The 21,428-nt window shown below is 45.5% G+C and overlaps 1 long non-coding RNA gene across 1 annotated transcript in view; it reads right to left on the reverse strand.

Moving 5' to 3' along the window:
• Positions 1–19,339, reverse strand: part of LOC137232965 (uncharacterized) — a 118,686-nt gene extending 99,347 nt beyond the window's left edge. The window contains exon 1 of the long non-coding RNA XR_010947253.1: positions 19,263–19,339. This is a non-coding gene — a long non-coding RNA (uncharacterized lncRNA). The remainder of the gene's footprint in view (positions 1–19,262) is intronic.
• Positions 19,340–21,428: the final 2,089 nt, after the last annotated feature.

Here is a 21,428-nt window from a genome sequence, read left to right on the forward strand (position 1 = left end):
CTTCCACAATGTGGATTCTTCAATCCTTTTGGATAAAAGGCTTAGATGATCTGTTGTCTCTAGCCAGAGTGACTGCATATGTTCAATAATATATCAGTTTCATCAGCTGCCACAGAATAGGCACACATGACAATAAATCATTTTGGAAACTTCCTGAATCCCAGCCAAGTTGTAGACAATAAAAGATCCTGCTTGTAAAGGCAGCTATAAAAGTTAATTTCATACAGGTTCCCCAGCACGCATGCTACAGTTCAGTTCCAAACAGATGTGGTCTTGGAATAGCAATGGAAAATGGCATGAAGCATTTCTGCTAACTTTCCGTATCAGGAGATTCAAATATTTGGTGTTTTGTGTAACCTTCGGTCATTAACACATTGCAGCAGGTATGAAAAATGAATTCTTCAAGCTTTTCTAATGTTGTTTCCAGTCTGAACTATTCCTCCACATTGGAAAGATTATCCATCAAGCCAGACATGCAGAGACTGAGAAAATCCACCCAGAAAAATAACAAAGACAACAGCAGACATTTGGGGCTACTTTCGGAAAGAATCTCTTGAAACAAGAACTTTAGTTATGTCCTTATTTGCTTTTGCCTGTAGATGCCCTGGCAGATCGCTGCAGAGACAGCTAGCTACTCCACTCCGCCACGGAGTTAACACGGAGAAGAGACGTGAAGGAAAGGAAAAGGCTGAACTAGACAACGGACGCCCAATTACATGAACTGACTGAAAATGTCCCTTCTGTCAAACATGGCACTTGGTCCTTGCTCTTAACTATGGCCACTGTGAACGCTTGCTTTCCCTACCCCTGCCGAGGACCACTGCTCAGCCTTGTTCATTCCTAAGGTTCCCCATGATACGAGACTAAAATCATGTTTCTCCCAGTTTCAAACAATAGTTCGAATGCTAGGAAGTTGCATGTTTGTCTGAATATTTATAATTTGATCCATTCTCTATTCAGGTCTCAGTAGCAGAGCTCCCTATTAATAGTTCTCTGGAATTGTCTTGCAACAATAATGATCAATCCTTTGGTTTATCTTTTGCTGGAAAGGGGATTTTCAAAATGTCAAAAAGATATACCCTCTCTACAAAAGCCCTGCTGAGCTTGAGGGTATGGAGTACACCTGGAGTCAGAGAAATTGTAGAACAATTAAGTGCTGAGGGCTGAATGAGGGTGTCATTAACATATTAATCATACACCTGAAATTAATTAAGCCCGACCAAGGGATTAAGGTGCTCCAGGCCAAAAAGAAAAAGAAAAAAAATGGATTGACGATGTTATATAGCAGATAGTTATATAATCACACCTTATGGCAGCAGATTGCTTTAAAATTACAAATGACACTTTCCATCCACTGGCTCATATGAACATCAGGCCAACCTCATAAATTTGCGAGGGATTCTTATTTTGCGGGTTTGAGGAAACAAGCTCAGTGACATTAGGTGACAATCCCGAAAAGAACAAAGGAGACAAAGGCCACAATCCCAGGGTCATGGCCTTGAAAGGGCAGTAGACTAGGAGTTCTACCATGGCTCCAGGGGTACCACACACACTGCGCTCTGGGACTGTGCTCCACGGAAGGCACAAATTCCTGTAACAGCTCAGCCACTGACCAATGACTCTGGCAAGTCACTTTAACTCTCGGGCCTTTTCTCATCTTTAAAAGTGAGGAGGGTGACGTAGAAAAGGAACCCTAAGTTCCCTTCAGAGCCGACCTTCTACACGCGCCCTCCAGGGGGAGGTGGCAGAGATGAACTGTTATTGGCAAGAGGCACTAGGAACCACGCTTTGTGGGCCTTGGGTTAATGGTACCCCTGCCCCTCTGCCATGTTTTATCACAAGTACTTTGCATTTTCAAGTACTAGATACGACTATGTCAAACCATGGGTGGGGTGGCCTCAAGGCCAGAGGATATTATTCGTTCTTGTACCAGAGTGAGAGACAGAGCAGAAGCCAATGCAGCAAGTCAGGAAGCAGAGAGGCAAAAACAGGTCAGTCTCACTAGCCCCTGTGCAACTTTCAGTTGGTTTCACCTGGGGTTGGTTCTCAGTTTAGTGGTTGGTTTTCTTGGAACTAATAGCAAACGGTTTGTTTCAACAAGCAGGGGAGAAACCAAATACCTGGACCGTGACTAGCCTGACCCTAGGCCGACTGTGGTGTCTCTCTCCAGAGTCAAACAACCTCCGCTTTCCACCAGTGGCGCTGGTGCCACAAGCAAGAATGGATCTCACACCCAGTCCTATCTCTAGTATCCTCCTCTTTCTCTCCCATTTTGCAACTTAGAACACAGCAGGTCTTCACTGGCAGGCTACCAGTGGAGTATTCAAGGTCCCAACTGTTTAAACTGTAATCTGTGGCATTGAACAGAAGTAGGACTGGCTTGATGTCCAGACTCCACAATGAGAACGATGCCTTCATTCAGCAATCCCATGAAAACCATAGTCCTGCGTCTATAATACCTAGAACATCAATAGCTTGTAGAAATTATTCTCTATCATCGTCTGTTGTCATCAGAACATACCCATTTACAAGATAATAGAGGTGATTTTGTTTTATTTTACTTAATGGGTCAGCTCTCTGGAAAAAAATTGGTATTCTATACGGTAATAAATAGTACTTTAATGTCATAAAGAGTCCTTATCTGGCACCCAGGGCATAGCCTGCTACCTGGCAAGATACGGATCATTGGTTTTCAGTCCATATTACTTCCTAGAAGGTGTGGGCTGCAAAGGAACTCTTCTTTCTATATTCCAGTGTTTGAGTAAGTCTCGTTTAGCCAACAGAATGTCCTAAACCAAGACCAGGTGGTTTTAAACAATCTTTGCCCTCAAATGCCTTCCAGCACTCCACAGAGCAGCATGGCGAGGTAGGAGTCCAGCAGTGGGCTTCCCATTCGACAAGTAAAGAACCTACCACAGAGAAGAGATGAGCCATTTGTCCAGATCACATGTGTCCAGAGACATACTCTTGGCTTGCAGACTTTTTGCTCTGTATTAGCAGCTCTGGGTGACAGCCATAAGAACAGTTCAAAGGAAGGGCCTTTCGCATTGATCATGGATTTCCTTTCATCTTGGAATTATTCTGTAGGTAACATAATAGTGCCCTGGGCACTTCCTTCAAGTAAATAAACCTAGAGAACATGATAATCCTATTTGAAACACTGTCATCCATATACAAGACTTCAAGGTGGCTTCTTGTGGAGGAAGAAGGAAAAAGTCATACACAGGTACTGTTAGCCACGAATCTTCCCTGGTGTTTTCACAATCACTGGGAAGAATTTTTTTTTCATTCCAGTTATAAAATTTATTTTATTACCAATCAATTGCATAAGCCTTATACCTAAGAAAGAAAATGAACCATGGACACATCTAAAGACAACTTCAAATACTTTAGAAAACTTGTGCTATCTCAAAAGGAGACTAGGCAGAGATTTTTCGAGCCCCAATTCAACCATTACAATAAATTTTTTAGTTTTATACTATTAGTAGTTGAGCTTCAAAATGCCCAAATTGATATCAGGCCACTCAGAGTTATTTAAAAGTAAACTGACAATTCATAACAGTAATAGTCGTAACAGCATCTAGCGTCTGTACCATGCTTGAGAGTACTGATCTAGAGCTTTCACACCTATAGCACATTTCATCCCCACCACCTCTCTAAATTGGTTACTATTATCTCCCTTTCATAAATTAACACTGTGGCCAAAAAAGCTCAGAAATGGGACTCATACTCAAGTCTTCTGAATCAAAACCAAAACTCCTTTCATTTTACCACAAACAAATCTCAGCAGTGCCAGGTCAATTTACAATATATACTGGGAAATCTTAAGTTGAATAAAGAGCAATTCTACATTTCTGAAATTGTACATGCACTAATTTTAAAATGAGTAAAACACCATCATAAAAAACAAGAGGATTAAGTCCTGAACATGATGTATTCAGCAGTTCTCCTTAAGATTTAACACTTTGCACAATGCCATACCCATTTGTAATGTTTTCCCAACAACCAACCAAAATTACTTTAGTTCTCTGGGGCAAAAATCTCTTGGCTCTCCCAAGAGTTTGCATCTGCACCTCGTAGGCGGTTTCATCATCTCACTCCATCTCTGTCTCTAATATGCCTCCAGAGGAGGAGACTTCAGATTCTGGATAGCGCTCTATACTGTCAACATCTGTAGGATTACAGGTGGTTGGCAAATAGGATTCAGCAACTGCTGCTTCTATTTCCTGTAACCTCCTTGGAAAAGGGAAGGAAAGGGAAGCCTCTTAAGGAAAATTTAGCTTAGGTACTATATCAGAGGCTACATGTCCACCGACATTCATTCTCTCCATTTTAATAATGCAATTCCTAAGTTGTACCTGTGCATAGCCCCTCAACTGGAGACTACACTTCCCAGCCTCCCTTGCAGCTCGGTGTGGCCATGTGATCACGCTGCAGCCAAAGGGACATGAGCAGAAGGATAGATGCCACTTCCCGGCCACTCTCCTGGCTCTTTCCCTCCCTCCTGCTCACTGAAGCTGTAGCCGCTGCCTTGCCTCCAGCCCCCGCCTGCTGACCACTGGACTGTTATGTAAGAGAAAAAGAAATTGCGATCCTATTTACGTCACTACATTTTGGGATCTTTCTGTTTTAATAAGTTAGCCTGTGCCCTAACATTTTTAATTACAGGGGCTCAGGACCTGCATCTTACAGTACCTAGCAGGGCGTACACCTAAACTGTGAATTACTTGGGTCTCTTGTTCAAGTGAGCGTTCAACTTTATGTCAATCAACTTACTAATCAGTTAATATTTTCTGAGTATGTGCTCCATTCAAAGCATTCTGCTTGGCACCAGAGATATGACATTACCCAGCCCACAGGAAGTTCATCATCTAGCCACCAAGACCAGAGAGACACAAAACTACCACAAGTCAGCCCTGTTCATCGTTAATCTCCACACAAGTGGCACCAATGGCGAGTGTACAGCCATGCTTCTTCCACCTGCACTAGTAACGTTCTTCTCTCCTGGCCTGAGAGGCCTCCCAATCTGTAATAAGACTATGGCGTTTGAATCTGTTTTCCCTTTCCCAGATCACTTAATTTTCCTCCACCTCAAATTTTCCAATTACCAGACGGTCCCAGTGACTATCCACATCCTCACCCCTTTCAGACGCGAGGCTTCCCAACCACTCCATTACGTGTTCTCTTCTCTGACCTAAGGCACGAGGAAGTTGGCCTAGGCGACTGCATATTTTGTTTGTAGGCCATGCGCTATTCATGTTGGAGATAATCAATCACTCGGCGCCTCTCTCCCTGCCACCCAAACAGCGAATCTTGCACTGCTGTATTGGCCCGCGAGTTCCCACCTGCTGAATGACTGCTTTCCAGGAGCTGGAGAAAAGTGGCTGTGCAAATTGGCCTGGATTCCCCAGGCACCAAAGCTAGAAAAGGAAAAAATAATCAGGCCTGAACAAAATCAGGAGACAGACTAATGAAATGAAGGGGAATATAGATTGACTCTCATCGTGTGCCATTGGTGAGTCTAGAGCTGTTTTTTAAAATTAATCAAATGCTTTTGTTGTTCACTAAAGCCAAGGGTAACATCTGCTCACCATATTGACCAACATTAAAACACACACACACACGTGAAATGAAGTTTCACCTACGACGCTGGATTAATTACATCCCCAATCTAGTTACGTGGGGGAACTGGAGCAATTCCTCAATGTCAGTTGATTCTGACAGCAATCTCCATCTACCTTTAAGGGAAACCGCTTGAAATACAGCTAAGAGAGAATTTGTTTTGTGTTAGAAGAGCTGCCTGACCACTTACTACAAGTCCAACTTACCCAGCATACTTCATGTGTGAAAATGGGATAGCAATGCAGGGTTTCTCTGAAAGTCACTGATAAATGAAAAAGCCTAGCATGCTGCCTGACCCAGAGTAACTAGTCACTAGGTTTAGCTCAATCAGAAATGGACATTCAAAGAATGCTAACATTTGTCCTAAGATGAAAGTGAGAACCTAGAAGGAAGGGCTGCCAGGAGATGAAATGTAAAAACTAAAAAAACTGATTCGTGGGAGGAAACCAATATCCTCTGAAAAGGAAAGATTTCAGAAAACATGAGAAAAATGGCAAAGACACGGCATGAAGTGACAGAGAAATGTGTAGGAATGCTCTGAAAGCAGAGAGGATCTCCAAGGACATGAGCCCAGGAAAGAGCAAGAATAATACACTAAAGTATTCCATGAGCCGGACATCGGAGCAGTCCAATCCCAACAGAGACTGTGATTTTCCACCACAGATGAAGGAGGGACCTTGTGGAATTTCCCCAGTGATCAAAGTTGAAAAGAAGCAAAAGGAAAACCTATAAAGGGAATTGGAGAGAGATATAAAAGCCTGAATTAAATGGCATTAAAAATAAGATAAGATTCTATATCCCTGCAATTTGCCAAACTGTTGTAGAGCTGACCCCAGGAGACTTCCACGTGTTGTAGTAAATCACTCTGGATGCTGACTGAACATGTGTGGTGTTTCAGAGGTACCAGCTTTGGCGAGGGGTTGGGGGCTGCTGAGCGCCGTAACCTACGTTGTATGAGAGAAAGGAACAATGATTCCAAGGGCACAAGGGTGTGGCCGTGGGAGCTTCCATGTCTCACCCCTTCTCCAGTGACGCCCCAGATTCTGGTCTCCAGGCATCCCCTGAGCCTGTGACGTCACTGGACTTGTACATTTCAAACCCCTTTTCTCACAGAGTAAAGAATTGGGACAGCCGTACATAGCAGGTGGGTCATGGTGGAAACGTCCACCTCTGGGCTGATGGGTAAATAGCCCACAGAACAGAGAAGTCTCCTCCAAGGGACTCAAGAGTTCCTGATAATTTGAGAGGAAGAGAAGGAAGAAAATCCTTCCCCGAACCCCTGAGTTCAAGGTCATGTCCACTACCACCATAACGTGTGGTTTTACTTTGCTTTCTCTCAAGAGGCAGGCGGAACTCCTACCCCATCCACCCCGCCAGTGTCCAGCTTGTAAGCAGAGCTGGGGGCACCTTCCCAGTGCCCATGCTCTGGGGACACAACAGCAAGGCAACTCTCAGCGCACTGAAGCATGATGCATGGTTTCCCCACCAGGCGGTCTCCAGGTGGACACACCCGCCCTTCCCTTCCATGTGCCTCCAATCCTGCCCCCTCTCAGCACCTTGCACCCCATCCTCCCTGGGCCTGTCCTTAAATCCCACACCCCATGGAAGAGAAGGGATGAGGGAAGGCAGCACCGCAGCAAGCAACCTAAAACAAAGCCAGGCAAACTGCGCTCTGACCCCCGTGGGGCGGCCAGACGGCCCTTCTTCTGCCTGGGAACGCGGTTCCCTCAGAGAGCCCCAAGCTCCGAGGCAGTGAGAGCGCCTGCCGCGGAAGACGAGCCTCAGCCTCGCTCTCACTGCCCGATTCCAGCAGGGCTGGAAGACCTCGGTGCACCCTTGCTCCTCTGGACCCTCAGAAAGCTCAGAGCCGTATATTTGCCTTTGCTCAATCTCCCCTTTTTGCCACCAGGACAGTGTGAAGTCTGGAAATCTGTGCTCAGCACAAGACAAAACAGAGAGAGGAAGAAGCCAGCACAAAATGCTTTCTCCAGCGCGCCGCCTGGGGAGCCGGGCCCTGACTTTGACATGTGCTGGAGGTGTGGTGTCCAAAGTAAACCTTTGAACTAATTTTTTGGAACCTCCAAAAAGACCTTGCACATCAAAGGGGGATCTGATCCCTGCTCCGTGCGTTGCAGGCATGGTTAAGCATTTTGCATGAATCAACTACCTTCTGAAAAAGAAAGGAAGCCCAAACTCAAAGCACATTGACAGCCCTTGGACCCAAATGTGGCCCCGAGCACATGCTCACCACATGGCTGTACCCCCCGCCCCCATTCAGTGGAATCAAACCCTCCAGACACGCCCCGGGGTCCCCCATCGCACAGCAGTCATGGCAGAGCCTCTCTCTGCAGCCTCCCAGTTCAGGATACAATGGGGCCACTTGTGGGAGCAGCCTCGTGCCCCTCGCCATGCCTACCTCAAGGGAGCCCGTGTGAGCTCGGACACCAGTCATGAGGGCAGCCCTGCAGGGCTGCCCCCCTCTTCCCCAGACACCAGTACAGGATGCAGTTTGGGGCTGAACAGGGAGTCCTATGTGAGCTCCCTGGCACCATGCCCAGACAGCCACATCTTCTGCCGGCACCAGCACTGGTGGGCACAGCAGAGAATTCCAGCCCCTGAAAGGAGGCAGAACAGGGAATGTATCCTCAGTCTTGAGATTCTTCTGCCTTCTGCCCTCCTGGAATTAATTCAGTTCACCACAGGCAGCTATGGTGATCAGCAGTGGATGAGCTGAAACTCAGAGGCCACAGTTGCCCCAGCAGTTCCTAGAAATTGTAAGATATTTTCTTCTTGACCAGCCTGAGGAGGAAAGCATTTTCAGGCCCTTACCTACCAGCTGTGCTATCTACAGCCCCACAGCTGGACCATCATTGGAGGGCAGCAGGGAATGGCCCTGGGAGGCCACTTGTGTCCTTTCCAGCCCCTAACAACTTCAACCCACTAACAGCTTTCAAAGAGCTGGGAAGATATCTGACCTTATCATTTCACTGGAGGCACAGGAAACAGTTTGGGGGACAAGATGCTATCATTCTTGGCAACTGTCTTTTTTAAAGTCATTTTCTCTGGTAAGCAAAGTTCTAGGTTCAGGAAAAGGAAAAGGGGTTTAAGACTGCTAATGTAACCTGATAGGTAACAGTCTTAATTAGCAGCTCAAAAACTGCCCACATTCTGTGTTTTTAATTAATAGGCACAATTTCTGTTGAGTTCTACTTCAATAGGAGCTATATAAAACCAATGAGTGGGTGACATTATTCCATTCAAAAAAGAACTATAAGAAGAAAAAAAAAGCTGAATTAGGAGGTACAGACAAGACAAATGAACTGTTTCTCTGGGCTCTTCTGTCATCAATAAACATTGTTACCTAACACCTCTTGCTGGAAACACTTCACCCCATGACCAATCCATCCCTTGAACCCTTGAACCATTTTAACACCTTGTCATTTTGACCCTTGAGTCCAGACACTGGGGATCCCAGCCAGATACCCTCATTCAGAAAAGACTGATGGAGCGTGCTATATGCCCAGCACCAGGCAGGTACCAAGGATGCTGAGATGAAAGAGCTGGTCCCACTGTCCAAGGAGCTCATAGTCTTATAGAAAATAACCAAATAAGAAAAAAAAATGCTGTATGACTGAACTATAAGCATGCTGAGCACAGAAAGGCTGTCTTATTTATTCTTGTATTCCCACAATCCAAGCAAGGTCCAAAGAGAGTAGGCAATTATCAGATGTTTGTCAAGTGAACACAGGGTGAATAACAGGTGCTCCATATGTACAGCAGTGGCACAAAGGAGGGATGATCAACTCTGCTAGGGTGGGGTTTACCCAGAGGTCAGTTATCTGGTGCACAGAGGCAAGACCACACCAAGAGTTCTCCACGTTCTAACTGCTCAGAACCCAAGCAGACCACTTGTTAAATATTTTGATTATTATCCATAGGGAGAGAGGTGAAACCCTGAAGCTGGGTCTTAAAGACCAAGTGGGAGTTTCCCAAACAGAAAAGCTGGGAAGGACATTCCAGATAGAAGCAGCAAGATGGACAAAGCCAAGGAAACCCGAAAGGTACCAAACAAGTTGGGGCGTTCTGAAGCGGGAGGCTGGGCTGACGCACACAGGAGCCAAATCCTGCAGAGCCGCATCCACCGCACGCAGGCGCGCAGCCTTCACTGGAAGTCTGCGATCAGGGAGAGACCTGAATGAACCACTTTGACGAGAAGAGAGACACAGCTGGGAAAAGACAAGTTCAAAGAGCTTGGAGATGGACAAGTAGAAAGATGTGAGGGGTTGGAACGAAGGCACTGGCAGTGGGTTAGAGGGGATCCGTGACTAATGGGGATATCTGGGAGGTAGGCTGTCCTCAGACAGAACTTAGGAGCCTATTAGAGGCGAAGGATGAGAAGACAAGAGTTTAAAATAACTTCCATCCTTCTGGTTTGGGTAACTGGGGAGATGGTGGTTCTACTAAGACAACAGGACACAAAGGAGCCCAGGAAGTCTGGGGCAAGGAGATGATGAATTTCTCATGGTGAATGTTGCTTTTGCCATGGAGCAATCTAGAGTGGGTCGTAGAGTTCCAAAGCTCAGGCAGAGGATCTGTCCTGGAGAATTGGACCTCTACTGGCCTAGGATTTGCACGGGGTTTTCTTCTACTGTCTCGTGCAAACACAGACGCACACAGACACACCCTCCAAAAAAATTCTGGATGTCATCTCTGATAAGAACATTTCCATGTTTGAGATAAACCTGATACTAATTCAGAAGACACCACAGAGAGCAGTGCATAGAAAGTAGCTGTGACACTGACGAGTTAGTTATGACAAAGCAGACTCCAGCAAGACTTCCAAATAGGGAGAAATGTTCAAGCTCCATTTCTCGTATATGTTCCAAAGAGCTCAGAAAGAAACCTCAGTGCTCTCAGTAACCTCAAGGAACCTTTTCTCCCTTTAAAAAAGAAAAGAAAGTGGCGCAGTGGTTGAGGGTCCGCCTGCCGATGCAGGGGACACGGGTTCGTGCCCTGGTCCGGGAAGATCCCACATGCCGCAGAGCGGCTGGGCCCGTGAGCCATGGCCACTGAGCCTGTGCGTCCGGAGCCTGTGCTCCGCAACGGGAGAGGCCACAACAGTGAGAGGCCCGTGTACCGCAAAAAAAAAGAAAAGAAAAGAAAAGAAATAATGATTTAAAAAAGAAAGAAAGAAATCTTCTTAGCACACATCATCAAGGCCTTAGTCTCTGCTCAGTTGCCCAATCAATCTGAAGCACAGTGATGGTCCCACCAGACATCTACCTGTTGAATTCTAGAGAAACCCTGAGCAGTCAATAGATGGACTACCTTATGAGCTCCTTCCCTTTCGATATTTTTTCTTATAATCCTGGTTTCCCCAAGAACCAAGCAAGTCTTACTAAAACTTCACATCAATTAATCTACCACAGATTCAACAAATCCACTCCTATCTGGAGCACACTGGAATTTCCAGGTGGAGAATAAAACCCAGGAAAAGATCCAAACCTCTATGGCTGTAGCATAGCCAAAGGGGTCTTCAAGATCACCCTGATCTTCCACCAGATCGGCCTATAAATTAAGTCAGTCCTATTAGTCTCATTTTAGTACCTGACTGGGGCTCAGAGAGAATAAGCAACTTTCATGAGATGATACAGCAAATTGGCTTTATGGTAAGAATTCCCAATTACAATGGCCAGGAATCCCTGTCATTTTGAGAAGTGAGTTCTAGGCATCCCTGTGAAGAGGGCAGTCTGTATAGGTTATTACTGGACCCTAAGGCCAGATCAGGTGAGATGCCCAGAAAGAGGCACAGTGAAGGGTTTACAAGATCTTGTGTGTTACAAATGTTAGCTGATACTCATTATTTGTGGTAGTTACAGTCTATAAAATTACTGTACCATTGCTCCTAGGGGAAATGCAAAGTTAGGCTCCTGAGAGCCTCTGATCACAGCATTAACCAGTCATCAACTAATCAATACATAACCTTGTTTTATGTGTGTTTCTGCTTAAAGACACCTCATTCAATATATATTGTTGATTTGTTAACACCGAACTCACGGCCAACAGCCCTATAGCTCATGCCTGAATGAAGATTCTCTAACACGTGTATTTAAGTCACAATCACAGCCTTCTTGCACTTAGCAACACCAGACATCACTTCAACACTACACTAGGGGACCATTTTAAGTAGAAAAATCACCAAGAAAAAGCACCAAACTGTGGGAAATGTGGCACTAAATACACCACAAGAAGGAAACCTGTTCACAGTACTAGAGCTGAAACCAGAAGGCAGAGTGTGGCCTTGTTCAGCCTCAGCTAGAAATCTGTGTGTTGGGTGACTCAAATTTTTCACCACTCTGTGTATGTCCACAAATGACTGTGAAAGTACTATAATTATTGATTTGGGTGGGGGTCATAAATAAGTTTTAGCCAGTAGGTGAATTCGCAAATACAGAGCTGTGAGTAACGAGGATCAATTGTAGGTTGTACTGTAACTCTTTCCTGTAACCCAGCTATTCTGCAGGGAATTTTGGCTAGATGTTTAAACACATCATCATTTAAGTTCAAGGTCACTCAAGCCACTTTCACTTGGGGGAGGGGAGTTTAGTATATTCTTACAACAAAAATTAAAATGAAGAAATGATCAACAGGGTTATTTTTAAAATGCAGTCTATTTTAAATGCTTATGTCTGACAAATTAATGCCTTTAACTCGCAACACTGATATAATGCAATGCAACTGGCACTACCCATAAGATAATTTTTTAATATTAATTCATAGATCATCACAGGCAGTATGGTCTGGAGGAGAAACACACGTTTTCAGTTATATGTCAATCATCTTTTACTTTATCTGGATCTTTCTGTGTCTGTGACCTCATTTGGAGAGAATCCCAATGTCTATATTTGAACTCCTTTGAGAACATGTGGCTCCAGCAGATGATTTTCCTGACCCTCCCTGTGATGGGCTCATAAGTGAATAATGATCCAGGTCTCTTCAAGGAGTCGGTCACTCCCTTTCCAGTTCACAATGCAATTAAAGGAACCTATTATTCTATCTTCTGGGTGACTAGCAACAGAGGCCCTAGGAAGGAAAGAGGCCAGGACACAGTAAAGGAGCAGGTTAAACAAAAGCCACAGTTCAGACTGCCTTTCCAGGCTGTGAGATCTGCCCCAAGTCACTTTCTGTCTCCAGGCTTCAGTTTCCTCAACTGGAATTAGAAGATGTTTTAGATCAGTGGTTGGCAAACATTTTCTGGAAAGATTCAGCTAGTAAATATTTTAGCCTTTATGGGTCAAGAGGCAAAACCAAGGATATTTGTAGGTAATTGTTATAACAAGAAAGAAAATTAATGTCCACAATTTTTTTCCAACCATTTTAAAATGTAAAAGCCGTTCCTTAGCTCGTGGGCTGTATGAAAACAGGCAGTGGACTAGACTTGGACATTGGGGTGTAGTTTGCTGACCCTTCTTTAGATCCCATCAGTGCTGCCCAGCAGAAGTTTCTGTGATGATGGAGATGTTCTCTACCTGCACCATGGCTACTGAACACTTGCAATGTGGCTAGGGTGACAGGGGAATTGAATTGTTAGTCTTATTTCATTTCAGTTAATTTAAATTGAAATAGGCACACAGAGCTAGTGGCTAAGCACAGCTGCAGACCTTTCCTCCATTTCCTCAGGCCCTAATACTTCACGGCTCCACAGATCGCTGCCTTCAAGAGCTTCTGTTCTATGAAGTTGGCAGGTGCGGACAAGCTTTGAAGATTTTGCCCTCGTTGATTACTTTGGCCTGCACCGACTTTTTCTTCTCTAGTTTTCTACCATGTCTCTAGTCTGCCATATCCATTCGAATGCTAAATTCCAAACTGGGCAGGGAGGTACCCCAAGGTGTCCCAACAAACTCAAGGGATGCTACAGATATTTTAAATTTGAAGAAACCACACCATACTCAACATTTATCTATCTATACTAGTGCAAATGACTACTAGTGCAACATCTATCCAATAGTTCACACACAATGACTAGTTTGTAGCTTCATCATTAGATAGAGCTACATTCCTTTTGATGAAGTCATATCTTTGCAAAGTTGGGTTTTCAACAGTGATCAAAAGCAAGGCATGCAGTGCTGCCTTGGTTCACTTGCACTGCTATAACAAAGTCCCATAGCCTGGGTGACTTATAAGCAACAGAAACGTACTTCTCACAGTTTTGGAGGCTGGAAGTTTGAAATCAGAGTGCTAGCATGGATGGGTTCTGGTGAGAGCTCTCTTCCAGGTTACAGACAGCCAACTTCTCATATTGTCTTCACATGGTGGAGTGAGAGAGCTCTCTGCAGCCTCTTTCTATAGGGGCACTAATCCCACTTATGAGGGCTCCACCTTCATGACCTAGTTATCTCCCAAAGGCCCACCTCCAAATACCATCACACTGGCGATTAGGGTTTCAACATATAAACCTGGGCGGAGAGGGGGAGAGAGGACATAAACCTTCAGTCCATTGCACATGCCCAATCTGATTCCAAGATTCTCTTAAAGTACAGCTTCTTTTATCCCTTTCTTTCTCTCCACCTCAAAAGCTGTGCCTCTCAATTTTTCTGATTCACAAAGCTCAGCAACTTACTTGACAAAATTCCCGCTACCGATGAGTCCTGACAAGAACTAGATGAACTTTCTCTGCCAAAATCTGGCTAAGGCAGATGCTGCCTAAGGCTTATGAGAAAACTTTATTGAAGTATTTGACAAATGTAAACTGGGGTCCCTTAGCTCGTCATCAGGAGCAACTGTTTGTTTTATTTTTAGAGGCTTTAGGAGAAGCTCTTATTTTGTTTGTCTCTTCAATGGCTAACCCAGCATTTATTCCTGTTTTTGGAAGGAATGAAGAGAAGCCTGGTTCTGATACTGATCTACATTCTCCCTGCCAGGGAGTAAGAGCCCATTACATGATCCTCCCTGCCGGCGAGCTGCCCTTTCTCCACTTGACCTGCAGACACAGTAAGTTAAAAAAGTGACCTGCAATCTTTATGATGTTCTTTCCAACTCCCGGGTTTCCCTGGTGTCCGGCTGCTGCCTACATAAAAGGCAATGAACCTAAACCATTAACATTTTTTTCTATGTTGACTATGGGGGAAAACTGGGATACAGAGCAAGTGCCTACAGGAAAAAAATATATATAGTCTGTGCCCTGTTTGTCTCTAGAACCTTGATCAAGAACCTGAAATCCAAGGTTTGAGCCATGTGAGGAGTCACCTCTGCCAACTACTGAGGCAGCTCAAGGGCTTTGTCCAGTTTTGTGGGGAAACGCCTACAACTAGGGCTGCCGTTGCATTCTACCCCCCACCCAAAAGAGTGGGCCACACACAAAACCTTTCACCATGGGGTCAGGTTTTCGAGTATTCTGTCTTTCAACCTACAATTTCCCTTGGTTGAAATTCAGCCCACTTTACTTAGTTACTCTCTACTCTTTCATCCTGGGGGAAAATCTCTCTTTTCCACTGAAAACAAAAGAAGATCATAAGATCCATTTTACCAAAACTAAAAAACTCAAGTCCTATTAAAACACTTCTGAATTTTGGCAAAACCCACTGATGGGCTGGTGGTGACAGAGTGTCAGGGGAGGTATAAACCCAGCGATTCCTTCTCTACAAAAACAAAGTGCTTATATTTAAAAACCTAAAGGAAAGCTAGATGACCTTCTCACTCTGAAATTTCATGATTCTGTGGATAGTTCTGAAGGATTTCATAGGCTCTCTTTGCTACATGATGGTGGACAAATTCTATAAATTTCTTTTCCTTAATTTGGCTCAATTTAGAAATCTACTGTGGGCCCAGAAATATGTCAGGTGCTGGAGATATAAAGATGAGTAAGGCCCAGTCCCTGTCTTCAAGTAACTCAAAGAAGAGGAAGGAAACAGATGCATAAAAAATAACTCTAAATGTCCTCCAAGAACAGGGCAAGGGAGTCAAGGAGCTCTAAGGAGAAGATGTTGCCTGGAAGATGGAGCACAGTTCTCCTGGAGCATCGGGTACCAAGGAAGAGCATCTCAGGAAGAAGGGAAGCATGCACATGGGATAGACACGTGCGATGCATTCAAGTAAAAGCAAAGGTTAGCCTTTCTCAGCCTCTTATCTCCCAACTCTGGACTTCCCCCTCCAATCCATTCTTCAAGTCAGAGCCATCTTCCTAAAATGCAACTCTCTTAAAACCCCTTGGTAGCTACTCTTAGCATGGTTTGAAATGCACTCCATAATCTGACCACTCCTTACCTCTCCAGCCTCAACTTAATCACCCAACCAGTCCTCTGTGCCACCACTCTGTTCCCACCACGGAGCCTATCCTACTCCACTTGCTCTTCCAGGACGACTTCACTTAAGGGTGCCTCCAATAAGACGTCTGTCTTGACTCCCAAGGCTGGTTTAGGTTTTTCTCTTAAGTATCCCTGAGTATCCTGCAGCACACATCAGATGGTTGTATTGTAATGTCTGTGCCCCGCACAGGACTGTCAGCTACTTAAGGTTAAGCACTCAATAAATACTTGTAGAAGGAAGAAAGGAGGGAGGGAGGGTGAGAGGGAAGTAGAACAGAATCCTGGAAAAATCTCAAATGTAAGAAATAAACTAAAGAAGAACTAAGAGTCAAGGAAAAAGTAATGAGAACGATGCGGGGAAAGAATGGTATCATGGGAACAAAGGAGAAGAGAACTTTCAGGTGGAGTCTCTTCTTATTGTAAAAGAAACACTCTAGAGAAATCAGGCAGCTAATGATTAAAACTGGGTTCTTTGCCCTTCTTTTGTGCCACGGGCCTCTTTGGCAGTATGGTGAAACCAATGGGCCCCTTCTCAGAATAATACTGTTAAATATATAAAATACAATATATACGATAAATTACTTATATTGCAATACAGTTATTGAAATATTAAAACATTATATTATGGTCATATATGTGCTTCTTTATTAACGCATTAAGTAACAAGATCCAGCAGTAGGTCCAGAAACCACTGCAATTTCTCAAGAGCAATGAAAGACACAACACTTCATGATATCTACCATAACTGTACTGTGAAAGTGAAATATCTTCGGATATTATTAATACTACTGTGGTTTATTCCCTATACTCACAGCTGAAAGAAATGCTAAATTTCAGTTAATGGTTAGTACTTTCCCCACCAGAATTCACAGACCCCAACCAAGTCACCGAGTTGGCAATGAGGTCCTAGCTGACCTTTGCCTGAGCAGTTTCAGGCAAGTGGAAGGGGCAAAAGCCAGAGTGCAAATTAAGTGACAAACGAATGAGAGATGAGAAGAGGGAGGACATGGTTATAGGCTCCTCTTTCCAGATGTTTTAGTGGCCAAAAGAATGAAAAGGCTTGGAGTAGCTTGAAGGAGAAGAATGTCCAGGGGACACAGCAACAGAACAGGCCTTCTCCTTGGGACCCAAAAAGTAATGTCAGGAACAAGGCTAAATCACTGTTGGAAGTAGTCCCCACATCGTGAATAAAGGGCAATAAATCAGGACACGGAGTTATCAGCACTGTTTTTACTAGTGTAGGGAGATGGTGAAGATGTGCACAGGCTTAGAGGCAGAATTGCAGGGAAGAAGAGACAGTCAATGCCAGGGGATTCTTTTTCCCTGAAAAATAGCTATCATTGTTTGGAATAAAGCAGATAATGGGCTGAGTTTGGAGTTAGTCCGTGATTTCCACTCTCCATGTACTGCTGATTATAGAAAGGACCATAAAAAGAATTCTTCTAGTCTATGGGGAAGACAGTCTCCCAGAAACCTGCTCCAGATACAGCTTTACTTGTACAGATGTGAAATGGTCTCAGGGCAACAAAAGTTATTTAACCTAATCTTTTTCTGGGTCAAGATTGAATACTTTCAAAAGCAGTTAATGTCTGAGGCATCAGATGCTAAAAGAAAAGAATGTGTATATGAGAGACAGAAACAAAATTCAAGAAAATGGCAGGACAGACCCAACAGTTACTAAACACAGAACATAACTAAAACAAAAATAGAGAAAGTCTGGGTTTCTTAATAACCACCCTCTTTGAGCCAAAGGAAAAAAAACAAAAAAGGCTCCTGAAATCCGATGAGCTGTACAGTAGGAGCCTTCGGAGAGTTTGGGGAGAAAGTGAACAGAAGGAAAGCTGTGCAGATATGCAAATACCCTATTCAAACCCAAGCTTTGCTTTTCCTGCAACTGAGGGTAATTAAGTAGTTAGAGAGCTGCCTTTGAGCCTCTGCTCCTAACAAACAATCGTGGATTTGTTGGCTAGTTGACTTCATCCGGCCTAAGCCAGATCAAGATAAATCAAATTAAATGTCCACTGACACAAAACCCAGAGCCTGTGTGACACTGGGAGCGACTATACAGCTTCTGTGGGTGTGCAGCTCTGTACCGCGACTGGAGCTCAGGTGCTGCTAGACATGAGACTGAAAGAACAATTGTACCCCCCTGTATTCCTCACTGGACATCGTTTATTATGCCTCCCTGTGCAAAGAGCCCAAAGCCCTTTCCAGAAGTGACCTCCATTAGCCTCAGCCACACCTCCCTGAGCCCCCCCCAGCCGGCAGCCAGACTGTCTCATCAGCCCACGTTCCAACCCCAGAGTGAGTGGGGGAAAGGACTATATTCAAGGTCACCCAGCAGGTGGAGGCCAAGCCTCGGGTAACACTCACCCCTAACCTTGGGTCTTATCGGTCACAGCACTATTTATCTCAACCTGAAGCCAGGGATATAGCATTAAAAAGAGCGCTTTTCCAAGAGCGTTCAAGGTCGTCCTCTGTGGGACCAACCTGGAGGTCTCCGAGAAGCTAACACAGGGCTTAAGGGGAAAAGATCATATTTTCCAAACCTAAGTGCTTAGGGTTCTAACACCCCACCTTCTAGCTGCGTGGAATAAACTAACTCTGGATTCCTGGAGACAAGATGAATTGAACACGATATAGAAACCAGAGAGTTACACGCTTCTAAGGAGTATGAGATTCCGTCAACCACCAGCTTTGGGGTAACTCCAGATCTCGGGGAGCAAGTCTCCAGCGTAGGGCCGCTGTGCTTTGCGCCAAAGAGCCCCACGGAACCGTGGCAGCTCACCGGGGAGATTAATGAGCGCCCTCCAGCACTCTCTGCTCCATTTCTGATCAGGGTGCTCTGCAAAAAACCCAAACCGGGCCCGTGAGCCATGGCCGCTGGGCCTGCGCGTCCGGAGCCTGTGCTCCGCGACCGGAGAGGCCACGGCGGTGAGAGGCCCGCGTAACACACACACACACACACACACGCACGCACGCACGCACGCACGCACACACACACACACACACACACACACAGAAAAACCCAAACCAGGTGAAGCTTCTGCCCTTAAGAATGTGGCTCGAGGCGCGGGGAAACGGAGCCGGGCCAGCCAGCTACCCGGCGGGGCCGCGGGAGGAACTTTCCCAGGCTGGTCACAGGCACCGGTTTCCAGGCCAGAGGATCCCCGGTGAGCAAGCCCTGAACTCTGACCTACCTGCCCGCCACAGGTTTGCCCTGGGCGCTGCCCAGTAACTATTTGATGCGGGCCCACAGTCTGATTCTCTCCTGTCAAGAGCGCAGCTGAGAGAGGAAGGGAAGGGCCCTGGGTGGGGACGGGTGTCTGCACTCACCTCGGGGACCCACCTTCTAGCGTTTTCTCCCTCCGGCTCCGCGGCGAGCTTCCGCCTGTCGGTCGACCAGAGGCCTGGTACCCAGAGCCCCGCCCCCCCACGCCGCCGGCGCCTGCGTACCCCGCGCTCCTTCCCGGAAGTGCTAAGAACCGCGCCGCTTTTAAGAGGCGTCCTCTGTATCTGCGAGTTTTGCTTTCACCTGAAGCCGAAAACAGCTTGACCAAGTGAAAATGCCCTTGAGGTACTGCAGGTCAAGGCCTCACATGGAATGAGAAGAACGAACAGAGGCTCTGGCTACCCGCCAAACACACAGATCGTGAGGGACACCGTTCAAGTTGGAGCAAGTGATCTACTGGCCCCCCTTACTCCACATTTAGTACCTAAGAACTTCTTTAGTTCTTAACACGTGACATTGAATCCAAGAGTCCGGTGGCCAAAGGGAACCCTTCTTTCACCATCTGTTCTTGTGAAATAAAATGAGACATATACGAAAGGATGGCTAACGCGCTTTATGAGATCCTTTCTAAAGAAAAGATGGGGGTGGGAACCTCCACATCACCAAGAGAGCTCTTTGCCTCCTTCAGGCTCCTGCCGAGTCCAGCATCCAGTCACCACCGGAGGCCACCACCACGGCTTATCTGCTCGGCTCCTACGGAGGCCCAAGAGCCCTGAGGAAGAGAGTCACGCGCAGCTCTGCTCCCAATGCGAGATGCCCATCCAACAGACACCTCCCTGCTGCCTTGCAATCCTTTGATTCCTGCCCATCTCCCCTCTGCCCCACATCCCCCGGGGGCTCCAAAGCTCCTTCCACACCTTCTACCCTTGCCTCCAGCTCCAGCCTGCTTCTCTCTGCTGACCATACCCATTTTGTCTCGTGTCCCTCCAGCCCAAGAAGTACAGAAGACTTCCTCCACTCTTAAGACAGCCACCCCTCCTTTAGCCCCCTAACACCTAACGGACTTCACATCCATGATCATTCTTTCTCCACACCTTTATTCTGGCGCTTTCTACAGCAGTTGCCTTTCTGCCCTGAACCATGTCATTCTTCCCCTCCTAGGGTATAGGCATGGGGAGTTCCCTTTGAACTGCTTCACCTCCCTCCTTCTCAGCCGAACTTCTAATCTCCCCTACCTTACATTTTCTTAGCACTCATTTCTTCCTTACCCTAGGCAGTCTGGCCTACACCACACAGCAGCCCTGAAACCATGCTCTCTCAAACGTCAGCAGAAATTCTCAACCACATCCAACAAGAACCTTTTCTCACTTCTCATTCACCTTTAACTCTCTGAAACATTTCACACTTTGGTAACAGCCACCCCACCCCCTAGGTGTCCCCCATTTTGATTTCTGTGGCACTCTGCCCTCCTGGGTTTAACCCCCTGGGTGTTTCCCTTCTGTCTCCTTTATGGGTCCTCTTCCAAAGGTGGGAGGAGGATGAGCCATCATCAAGGCTCATCCTTGTACTTTTCTCATCATTCGCCTTCTCTGAAGTAGCCCATGATCCTCACTGCTAACAGGACAAAGTACCAATTCATTATCCTAGCCTTTGAGGTCTTCCACATGACCCTACCCAGCCATCCTTATCTCCAACCAGGCTGCTGGCCTCATCCCTGGACCACAGGCTTTGATCAAGTCCAAGGCTCTACCTGGACCACATCCCTTCTACATTCCTCCTCTCTATCCAAATTTTACTCCTATTTCAAAGTCTAGCTAAACTCTCATCTTGTCTCACTTGTATTATTAACACAAAGAAAACCGGGAAGGTATCTTTACCCTTGTAAATCTCCTCAAAGCCTATGGTAGACATATGGAAGCCAAACAAAGTCCAGCAAAAAAGGTATTAAACAATTTATTTAATAAATATACTTAATCTACACATTCAATAAATATACTTAATATATACATTTAATAAACATACTTAATCTAGGCATCCTTTTGTCTTGACCGTCACAGCAACAAGCAAAATGTGGGACATAGTTTTTCTTCAAATATTGCTTACTTGGCGAACATTAGTGATCATAAAGTCGATCATTATATATTACAGTTTTCATTTCATAGGTTTAGGTTGACAAATTCAGTACTAAATAGACCAATTTGTTCCCCCTACTTCTTGGGATTAGGGTAAGTGGTCATTAGCTAGTGGCAGTGTTTCACACTTGACTACGT

This window comes from Pseudorca crassidens, chromosome 10 (assembly GCF_039906515.1).
Source record: "Pseudorca crassidens isolate mPseCra1 chromosome 10, mPseCra1.hap1, whole genome shotgun sequence".
Lineage (NCBI taxonomy): Eukaryota > Metazoa > Chordata > Mammalia > Artiodactyla > Delphinidae > Pseudorca > Pseudorca crassidens.